This window comes from Nerophis lumbriciformis, linkage group LG16, assembly GCF_033978685.3.
Source record: "Nerophis lumbriciformis linkage group LG16, RoL_Nlum_v2.1, whole genome shotgun sequence".
Lineage (NCBI taxonomy): Eukaryota > Metazoa > Chordata > Actinopteri > Syngnathiformes > Syngnathidae > Nerophis > Nerophis lumbriciformis.
Genome location: NC_084563.2, coordinates 18,285,082 through 18,294,598, shown reverse-complemented (window position 1 = coordinate 18,294,598; position 9,517 = coordinate 18,285,082). Strand labels below are relative to the sequence as shown.

Below are 9,517 nucleotides of genomic sequence, written 5' to 3'. Positions count from 1 at the left end.
AATTTAAAAAAAGATAATGATAATACAGGCTTTTCAATAAACACATTTTTGCTCACGCAAAATGAAAACGGGATTAATAAATTGTATTTATTCGTGATTAATCGGCAACACTGCGATGGATCTTTTTTTTTTTTTTTTAAAGTAATAATTGGACAGCAAAACGAGGTAATTTTGATGCTCGTTTACGAACAAGGCAGCCACAGAACCAATGTTGTCAAAGTGGTAAGGCGAGTTGAATTCAGTGCGGGAATTTTTAGCCACATTTGCTCTTTCAGTGACGCTAGAAAAATCCCTAAACAATGAATATCAATACCTGTACATAATCTATTGTTTGCAAGATGTATCCCTCTTGCACAACTCAATCCCCTGACAGGAAAAAGAACAAGGAAGCAAACAAGCGTCAATCAGGCCGATCCCCTTCAGCTCGTCATGCACGTCCCTACATTGGCGTTCTTACGGGCGGCTTTGCTCGTGCATTAAAGATGACGGCCTAATCCTCCGGGGCGATGAAACAAAAGAGGTGAAAGTCGGCGACTCGGAGTGCACGCAACTGTGATTTATCCTCCCCAGGGATCACTCCGTGCCCTCAAAGTCGCGGTTCCACTCTCAACAAGTCACTACAGCCCGAGGCGTGGAACGTGACAACGCCAATTCATTTTCTCACCGTAGCACAGGGAAAATACTCTGAATTACATGAACAATAGATATATTTTTGCTCTTCCTTGAGTTTGCAGACCACATCCTGGTGGCTCTGCGGGAGTTGAAGTTGACAAGTATGCCCACTGTTTTATATGTTTGTTTATGCTTCACTGATGAGAGTATTTGGCCTGCGCCATTCCGTCCTACTAATTTCAACCATCCTTGAACTCACCGTAGTTGTGTGGACAGTGACGCAACAGTTTGTTTACATGTCCAACTTTCTCCGACGCTGCCACAGAAAGACGTGTTTTATGCCGCTCCCTATTTGTCTCATTTTGTCCACCAAACATTTTATACTGTGCGTGAATGCACAATGTTGAGCTTTGTTGATGTTAAGTTAAAGTACCAATGAGTGTCTCACACACACACACACACACGAGATGTGGTGAAATTTGTCCTCTGCATTTGACCCATCCCCTTGTTCACCCCCTGGGAGGTGAGGGGAGCAGTGAGCAGCAGCGGTGACCGCGCCCGGGAATCATTTTTGGTGATTTAACCCCCAATTCCAACCCTTGATGCTGAGTGCCAAGCAGGGAGGTAATGGGTCCCATTTTTATAGTCTTTGGTATGACTCGGCCGGGGTGTGAACTCACAACCTACCAATCTGGTATTGACTTGTGTGGAGTGGTCAGTGCATGACTGCAAGCTAATCAATGCTAACATGCTATTTTAGGCTAACTCTATGTACATATTGCATCATTATGCCTGGTTTGTGGGTATATTAATTCAGGACGCCTTTCTTGCTACCCCGAGTGTGGCGATTACGGGAATGGTTTCTGGTTTTGTAGGTCGGTATGATCCGGCTGTGTTGATTGCGTGTCACGTAACGGCGGCGGAGAGGCGCCGAGTTCTCCACACAACGAGCGCCTCTTCGCCAAATGACAGTTTGCCCTAAACGCCGCCGACAGTTGCAGTGGGGCCATGAGGAGAATTGTAAGGCGCCATTGATAGTCCGAGGCTTGGCGCATGTTCCTCGCCGCTCCCTTTCTCCGATATTCCGTCTGTCGGCTCCAAATGGCGGCGGATTGATTCGGTCGGACGGGATTGAATTTCACTCTGGAACTCACTTCCCCCTCTGCATTTTCACTCGGATAGCTGTCAATTAGGCCGCCGCTAAGTGAGGTCGTGCAGGAATCATGGCGGTCGGTTGTTTAGCCGAGACTGACCAAGCAAACTTCTCGACGGCCTCTTTTGCAGAACAATTAATCGTCCTGCAGAAGTGGATTAGAAGAGTGTTGGTAAATACTTAGCCTTTATTATTAAGTGTTTTTAGTAAAAAGTCAGGTATTATCTAAACCATCTTCAATTTGGCCCCGCAAGACGTCATGCCGTCAACAAAACATGGCACCACGGAGCGCTTTCAAAGCGACCTTTAAATACCAGGCGATCTCTGGATGCTACATATTTGCTGAAATCTTGTGGACAATGTGAGTAAATCAGATCAATGACCCTTTTGACGGTATTTTGAAATAATAGCACAGCATTTACTTGTACGACACATCCAAACAACCTTCCTTAGTCATGGGGATAAGAATCATATCCTTTTTGTGTTGAGCTGTTTCATTATGTTTAAAAACATTTCATTAAAACAAATTAATTGTCCAGTAGAGGTATTGAAAAATGTTAAATTATCTGTCTAGGGTACACTTATTATTGTCGAAAAAATTATATCTTTCTACGATTAATTTTTTCTTAGCTATGAACAATGCGATTAAATATTTTAATCGACAGCCCTTGTGTGTGTGTGTGTGTGTGTGTGTGTGTGTGTGTGTGTGTGTGTGTGTGTGTGTGTGTGTGTGTGTGTGTGTGTGTGTGTGTGTGTGTGTGTGTGTGTGTGTGTGTGTGTGTGTGCGTGCGTGCGTGCGTGCGTGCGTGCGTGCGTGCGTGCGTGCGTGCGTGCGTGCGTGCGTGCGTGCGTGCGTGCGTGCGTGCGTGCGTGCGTGCGTGCGTGCGTGCGTGCGTGCGTGCGTGCGTGCGTGCGTGCGTGCGTGCGTGCGTGCGTGCGTGCGTGCGTGCGTGCGTGCGTGCGTGCGTGCGTGCGTGCGTGCGTGCGTGCGTGCGTGCGTGCGTGCGTGCGTGCGTGCGTGCGTGCGTGCGTGCGTGCGTGCGTGCGTGCGTGCGTGCGTGCGTGCGTGCGTGCGTGCGTGCGTGCGTGCGTGCGTGCGTGCGTGCGTGCGTGCGTGCGTGCGTGCGTGCGTGCGTGCGTGCGTGCGTGCGTGCGTGCGTGCGTGCGTGCGTGCGTGCGTGCGTGCGTGCGTGCGTGCGTGCGTGCGTGCGTGCGTGCGTGCGTGCGTGCGTGCGTGCGTGCGTGCGTGCGTGCGCCGACGGGATCACCACCTTATCGTGGTGGGGCACTTTGCGCGTCTCCATGACCCCTAGAGCTATGTCGGCTGGAGTCTTGTACTCCTGGCAGGGTTACCCAGGTCGAAGGGTAGAGTCCAGACTAAGTGTGATCCCGAAGACCTCAACGGTGGAGCAGGCAGAAGATGGTAGCAGTGAGAAGCACCACAATGGCTGAAAAAGCGGACGAAGGCTAAGGGAGCACACCCTGACAGAAAAGAAAGCTGGTGGCGGCAAGCTTTGAGGCGGTTTCCCAAAAACCTGGATTCCGGCAGCTTCCTGCAGTTGTAAGAAGATGCCGTTCGTCTAGGGTCTCCTTTGCCACTGGAACGATCTTCTAACAATCAAGGTAGTGGCGTTGGGAAAAGCGCACCCCTCATGCCACTCTAAAAACCATCATTGCGCAGGTATCTTCTTTACCTGAGTCTCCGACCTCAAAAGTCTGACGGCGATGGAGCGTCCAGTAACGGGGGCAGGTTTGAATGAGCTGGAAGCTCTTAGCTGGAACTCTACACGTCAGCGGCACAGGACAACGGTCGTTAGTAGCTGGGATTGAGTGGCAGCTGTTTCCGGCAGACTCCTGTGCGTCTGGGCAGCCCCTATTTAGAGACCGCACTGCTCACCCCAATTGGGGAAAGGCCTAGAAAAGGTGGCCTAAAGATTGCCCACTCAACACAGTACCCGGGCAGGAAACCGCACCTGTCGGGACATTCCATTACGCGGTCGAAATACAAAGATTATACCATTTAAAATTGCAGCATGGAACATAAGGACACTCCTGGATGCCAGTCCGGACAGACCACAGCGCAGAACAGCACTTGTTGCCAGCGAGCTAAAGCGCTACAATGTGGATGTGGCAGCACTCAGTGAGACCCGATTTCTCGAGGAAGGCTCACTCAATGAAGTAGGAGAGGGTTATACATTCTTTTGGAAAGGATACCCCATGGGCGGACCACACCTTCACGGAGTTGGTTTTGCAATCAAGAACAGCCTTCTGCTCAAGCTCACAGAATCACCAGTGGGTGTCAGTGAAAGGCTCATGACTCTTCGCATCCCCCTTGCAAAATGCAGACATGTCACTTTGGTAAGTGCCTATGCACCAACTCTGCCATCCAATGATGAAGAGAAGGACTGCTTCTACCAGGCACTCGATGACATCCTCAGTCACATCCCGAGGAGTGACAAAATCATGCTGCTTGGTGATTTTAATGCAAGAGTCGGAAAGAACGCGCACAACTGGAATGGTGTGATCGGCGCCCACGGCATTGGAAAAATCAACCCCAATGGCATGAGACTCCTTAGTCTCTGTGCGGAACACGATCTTACCATCACAAACACCATCTTCCAACAAAAGAACAAATATAAGGCATTCTGGATGCATCCCAGATCCAAACACTGGCACCTGATCGACTATGCGATCGTGAGGAGGGCTGACCTCAAGGACGTGCTCATTACAAGAGCTATGCGAGGGGCAGACTGCTGGACGGACCACCGCATGATTCTGACAAAGGTCAGAATGCATGTTCGGCCCCAAACACGTCACGGTGCACCAAAGAGGAAAGAACTCAACTGTGCCAGACTCTCCAGCAGCGACACCCGTGACAACTTCCGTCAGCTGAGAAGCTGGCAGACATTGAGCCGCTGATCACCTCAGAGTCTGGGATGGATGAGAAGTGGGCCTCTCTATCCACCATCCTCTTTAAATGGGTAAATGATAAATGGGTTGTACTTGTATAGCGCTTTTCTACCTTCAAGGTACTCAAAGCGCTTTGACACTACTTCCACATTTACCCATTCACACACACATTCACACACTGATGGAGGGAGCTGCCATGCAAGGCGCTAACCAGCACCCATCAGGAGCAAGGGTGAAGTGTCTTGCTCAGGACACAACGGACATGACGAGGTTGGTACTAGGTGGGGATTGAACCAGGGACCCTCGGGTTGCGCACGGCCACTCTGCCACTGCGCCACGCCGTCCCTCTTTGACACTGCAGCCCAAGTCATTGGTTTCAAATCCAAGAAACACCAGGACTGGTTTGACCAGAATGCTGGAGAGATCTCCACCCTCCTGTACAGAATGCACAAGGCACACAGAGCCACCCTGAACAACCCACAATCCCAATTCCATAAAAAGCAATGGCAAACCTTCGTTCTGAGGCCCAAACAACTCTCAGAAAACTGCAAGATAAGTGGTGGATCTCAAAGGCCAATGAAATCCAGTCTCACGCTGATAGAAATGATATGCACAGTTTTTATGATGCAGTGAAAACCATCTACGGCCCCAGAAACTGCTCCCTGGCACCTGTTAGATCTGCTGATGGAACATCTTTAATCAAGGATCAGGCTATGATAGTGGAGCGGTGGGCTGAGCATTTTAAAACCGTGCTCAACCAGCCCACCCCAGTGGACCCAAATGTCCTTGCAGAGCTCCCTGAACATCCTAGCTTGCCAGATCTCGACCTCCCCCCAACCTTCAAAGAAATCCTGCATGCAGTCAAAACCCTGAAAAACAATAAATCCCCTGGACCTGACAGCATCCCGGCTGAACTTCTCAACTTCTCAAGGAAGGAGGCTACCTCTGTACATGGACACTGCATCTCTACATTTCAGAGGTGTGGAGACGAGAGTGTGTCCCGCAACAGTGGAAAGATGCCAACATTGTGACCATCTACAAGAACAAAGGAGACAAATCCATCTGCTCCAATAGTAGAGGTATCTCTCTGTTGGCCATTGCTGGAAAGGTCCTTGCCAAGGTCATGCTCCGCAGACTCATCCCCGCAATATCAGAACGGGTCACCCCAGAGTCGCAGTGTGGTTTTCGGAAGGACAGGGGGACAGTTGACATGATCTTTGTGACACGTCAGCTCCAAGAGAAATACCGGGAGCAGCACAAGGACTTGTACATTGCCTTTGTCGACCTTTCAAAGGCATTTGACACAGTGAGCAGGGACCTACTGTGGCAAGTCCTGAAGAGATTTGGGTGTCCGCCCAAGTTTCTCACCATCCTTGCACAGTTCCATTCTGGGATGATGGCCCGAGTAGTAGTGGGAAGACACAACTCAGAGCCCTTTGGTGTGAAAACTGGAGTGAGGCAGGGCTGTGTGCTGGCTCCAGTTCTCTTCAACATCTTCCTCGTCTGTGTCACAACACTGCTACGTAGGGGGATGGAGGAGCAGGCTGGAGTTACCATAGACTTCAGGCTTGATGGTAACCTGTTTAACATCAGGAGGCTACAGGCAACTACCAAGCTGACCTCGGAGACCATCATTGAGCTGCAATACGCCGATGACTGTGCCCTGGTTTCCCATACACCAGAGGCTCTGCAAAACATCCTCTCGGCAGCTGTAACTGCATATACCAGAATGGGACTGACGATCAACACCCAGAAGACAGAGGTACTTTGTCAGTCCAGTGCTGACCTCCCACAAAACCACACAATAACCCTCACAGCAGCAGGGCAACAGCTGCTCACGGTGCCCACCTTCAAATACCTGGGGAGAATAATGTCTGACACCTGCTCAATGGATGACGAGATCCAGAACCGCCTCAAGCAAGCATCAGCATCTTTTGGTCGTCTAAGAAGAAGGGTTTTTCAGAACAGCAACCTCAAACTCCACACCAAAGTGCTGGTCTACAGAGCAGTATGCATCACTGCATTACTGTACGGATGTGAGGCATGGACTATCTACAGTCGCCATCTGAGAAGCCTGGAGACCTTCCATGTAAGATGTCTGCAGAAGATCCTTGGCATCACATGGAAGGACAGAGTGCCGCACACAGAAGTGCTGGAGAGGGCAGGCAGCTGCAGCGTGGAGTCCATCATGACCCAACATCAACTCAGGTGGTTGGGGCATGTCATCCGAATGCCCAGCCATAGACTCCCACGCAGAATCCTCTATGGTCAGTTACACCTAGGCCAACGCAGTGCTGGTGGGCAGAAGAAGCGGTTCAAAGACCAAATGAAGACCACACTGAAGAGATGCCAGATCAACCCCTCTTCACTGGAGGAACTTGCTTCCTGCCGAGACCTCTGGCGCTCCCACTCCTCACAGGGAGTGGATTATATAGAGGAACAGCGCACACAACACCGTGCAGCAAAGCGCGTGAAGAGGCATGCTCGCCAAGCCACCCCTGCTCCCCCCAGTACCTCTTTCACATGCCCAGTCTGTAACCGCATCTGTGGATCCAGGATCGGACTTTTCAAACATCAGCAGACTCATAAATAAAAGAAGATGGTCATTATCGAATCGATGGACAACCGTAAGCAAGTAAGCGTGTGTGTGTGTGTGTGTGTGTGTGTGTGTGTGTGTGTGTGTGTGTGTGTGTATACAAACTTTCGGCCCCCGGACACATTTTTTTAGCCCAATGCAGCCCCCAAGTCAAATATATATATATATATATATATATATATATATATATATATATATATATATATATATATTAATATATATATATATATATATTAATTAATGTTGCACGGTATATACCGGTATTAGTATAGTACCGCAATACATAAATCATATGCGGTACCGCCTCTAAAAAGTACCGGTTGAGAAATGTGTAAATTGCGCAAGTTTGAAAAATTGCCCATGCTACTGATTAGCATTAGCTAGTTTACTTGGCGATTTCAACACCTCCAAACTTGTTAATACAAATCTACAGCGAAGGTGCATGTTACAATCAAACAGCTGGTGCGCAATGAGTGCAATACTTACAGTATAAACACTTTCTGGGGCGCAGCAAAGACTGAACTGACTAGCCAACACATCTACGTTTGTAACTAACAAAGTATTGCGGTGCTAATGAACCAAAAACGGTACTATACTCCTTCTAATTAATACCGGTACTTTTTTTTTCGGTACTGTTGAGTACCGATATCGATTCACAGATACAAGAAATTGGTACGGTATGGGTTTAAATGTTAACAGTACCAATCCCTAACTATTACTCTGCACATGTCTAATGTAATAGACGTCATCTGTCACTGTGGAAGTCGCTTCCACAGTGACAGATGTCCCACTGTCAGACACGGCACCGGAGCCAAGCGTGCAGGTTCAACAAGGTTTTAATGATAATGTTTTTTCAACAAAAGTTTTCTCTCCTATTAGAACGTGACTTTTCAGTCACGTCCGTATCCTCTCTTTCTTCCTGCTCCCGGCCACTTACTGTTAAAGACAACAGATGATTAGATTAACACGTACCACCTCTGAAATCTAATCAGCTGCCAGCTGTGTCTCGCCGTCAGCACTGTCACGCCCCCCGTCTGATGGTGCTCTGTCCTCAGCATCATGGACAGAGGCGGTGACCTTTTCTCCTGCAGGCAGCGCTGACTACACCTCCCTCCACAGTCACATACAACATAACAGGAGGACACAAACAATAGTACGCGCTAATATTACAGTCACTTTTTATCTGCAATATTGTGCTCAGTTAGCATATATTTTAAAGAAAAACACAACCATCAAAACTATATTTTTTCTGTGGAAAATATTGCAATTTCCTGCGATGAGGTGGCGACTTGTCCAGGGTGTACCCCGCCTTCCGCCCGATTGTAGCTGAGATAGGCTCCAGCGCCCCCCGCGACACCGAAGGAAATAAGCAGTAGAAAATGGATGGATGGAAATATTGCAATTTCGACATGTTATTAGGGGTGACCACAGCTGTGTTATTTGTCCGCATATGCTGGAGCGGAGGTGTGTTTGGGAATATTACGACCACTTAAAGAGCCATTACGTCTCATAACCTTGGACCCAGCATTGCCCTAAGTTACGTGTAATTACAGTGGCTCCAGCTGATTTAAGACCTGAGGAGAAGATGGGCCAAGCTCCCAGTAAACGCTCTAATTAGAGCATTTGCAACTTTGACTTTGCTCAGGCACAAAGAACACGGGCGTGATTTGGAAGCAGGCGATAATTGGAGAGACAGTGTTATTCCCAGAATAAGCATCGCCGAGAAGCCACGCGACTTGAGGAAGCAGGGGAACACTTACCGCACTTGGAGCGCCCGCTAAAGAAGCCACGACGGGTTCAACGGAGGGCAGGAAGAGGGCAAAGTACTGAAGGTGATGACACTTGGACATAAAAGACTCAACTCATAAAGACTTGCTGCAAAAATAACATTAAGTATGACATATTCTACCACATTAAAGGGGAACTGCATTTTTTTTTTAGGGGTTTTGGTGACCATGCAGTCATTCTATAGGTGGTTAACAATGCATCTAATGAGGATTCCATCTACTTCAACTATAAAGCACCCTTAAAAAAACATGCAAAAACCTCCATCAAAGTTTTATATACATGCTGTAAATCATATATATATATATATATATATATATATATATATATATATATATATATATATATATATATATATAATGGCTTTTTGCCGATATCCGATATTCCGATATTGACCAAACCCTTAATTACCGATACCGATATCAACCGAAACCAATATATACAGTCGTGGAATTAACACA

General features: G+C 48.2%; 1 long non-coding RNA gene across 1 annotated transcript in view; it reads left to right on the top strand.

Moving 5' to 3' along the window:
- The window catches only part of LOC133617376 (uncharacterized), a 42,864-nt gene extending 33,586 nt beyond the window's left edge, over positions 1 to 9,278 (top strand). The window contains exon 4 of the long non-coding RNA XR_009816991.1: positions 8,917 to 9,278. This is a non-coding gene — a long non-coding RNA (uncharacterized lncRNA). The remainder of the gene's footprint in view (positions 1 to 8,916) is intronic.
- Positions 9,279 to 9,517: the final 239 nt, after the last annotated feature.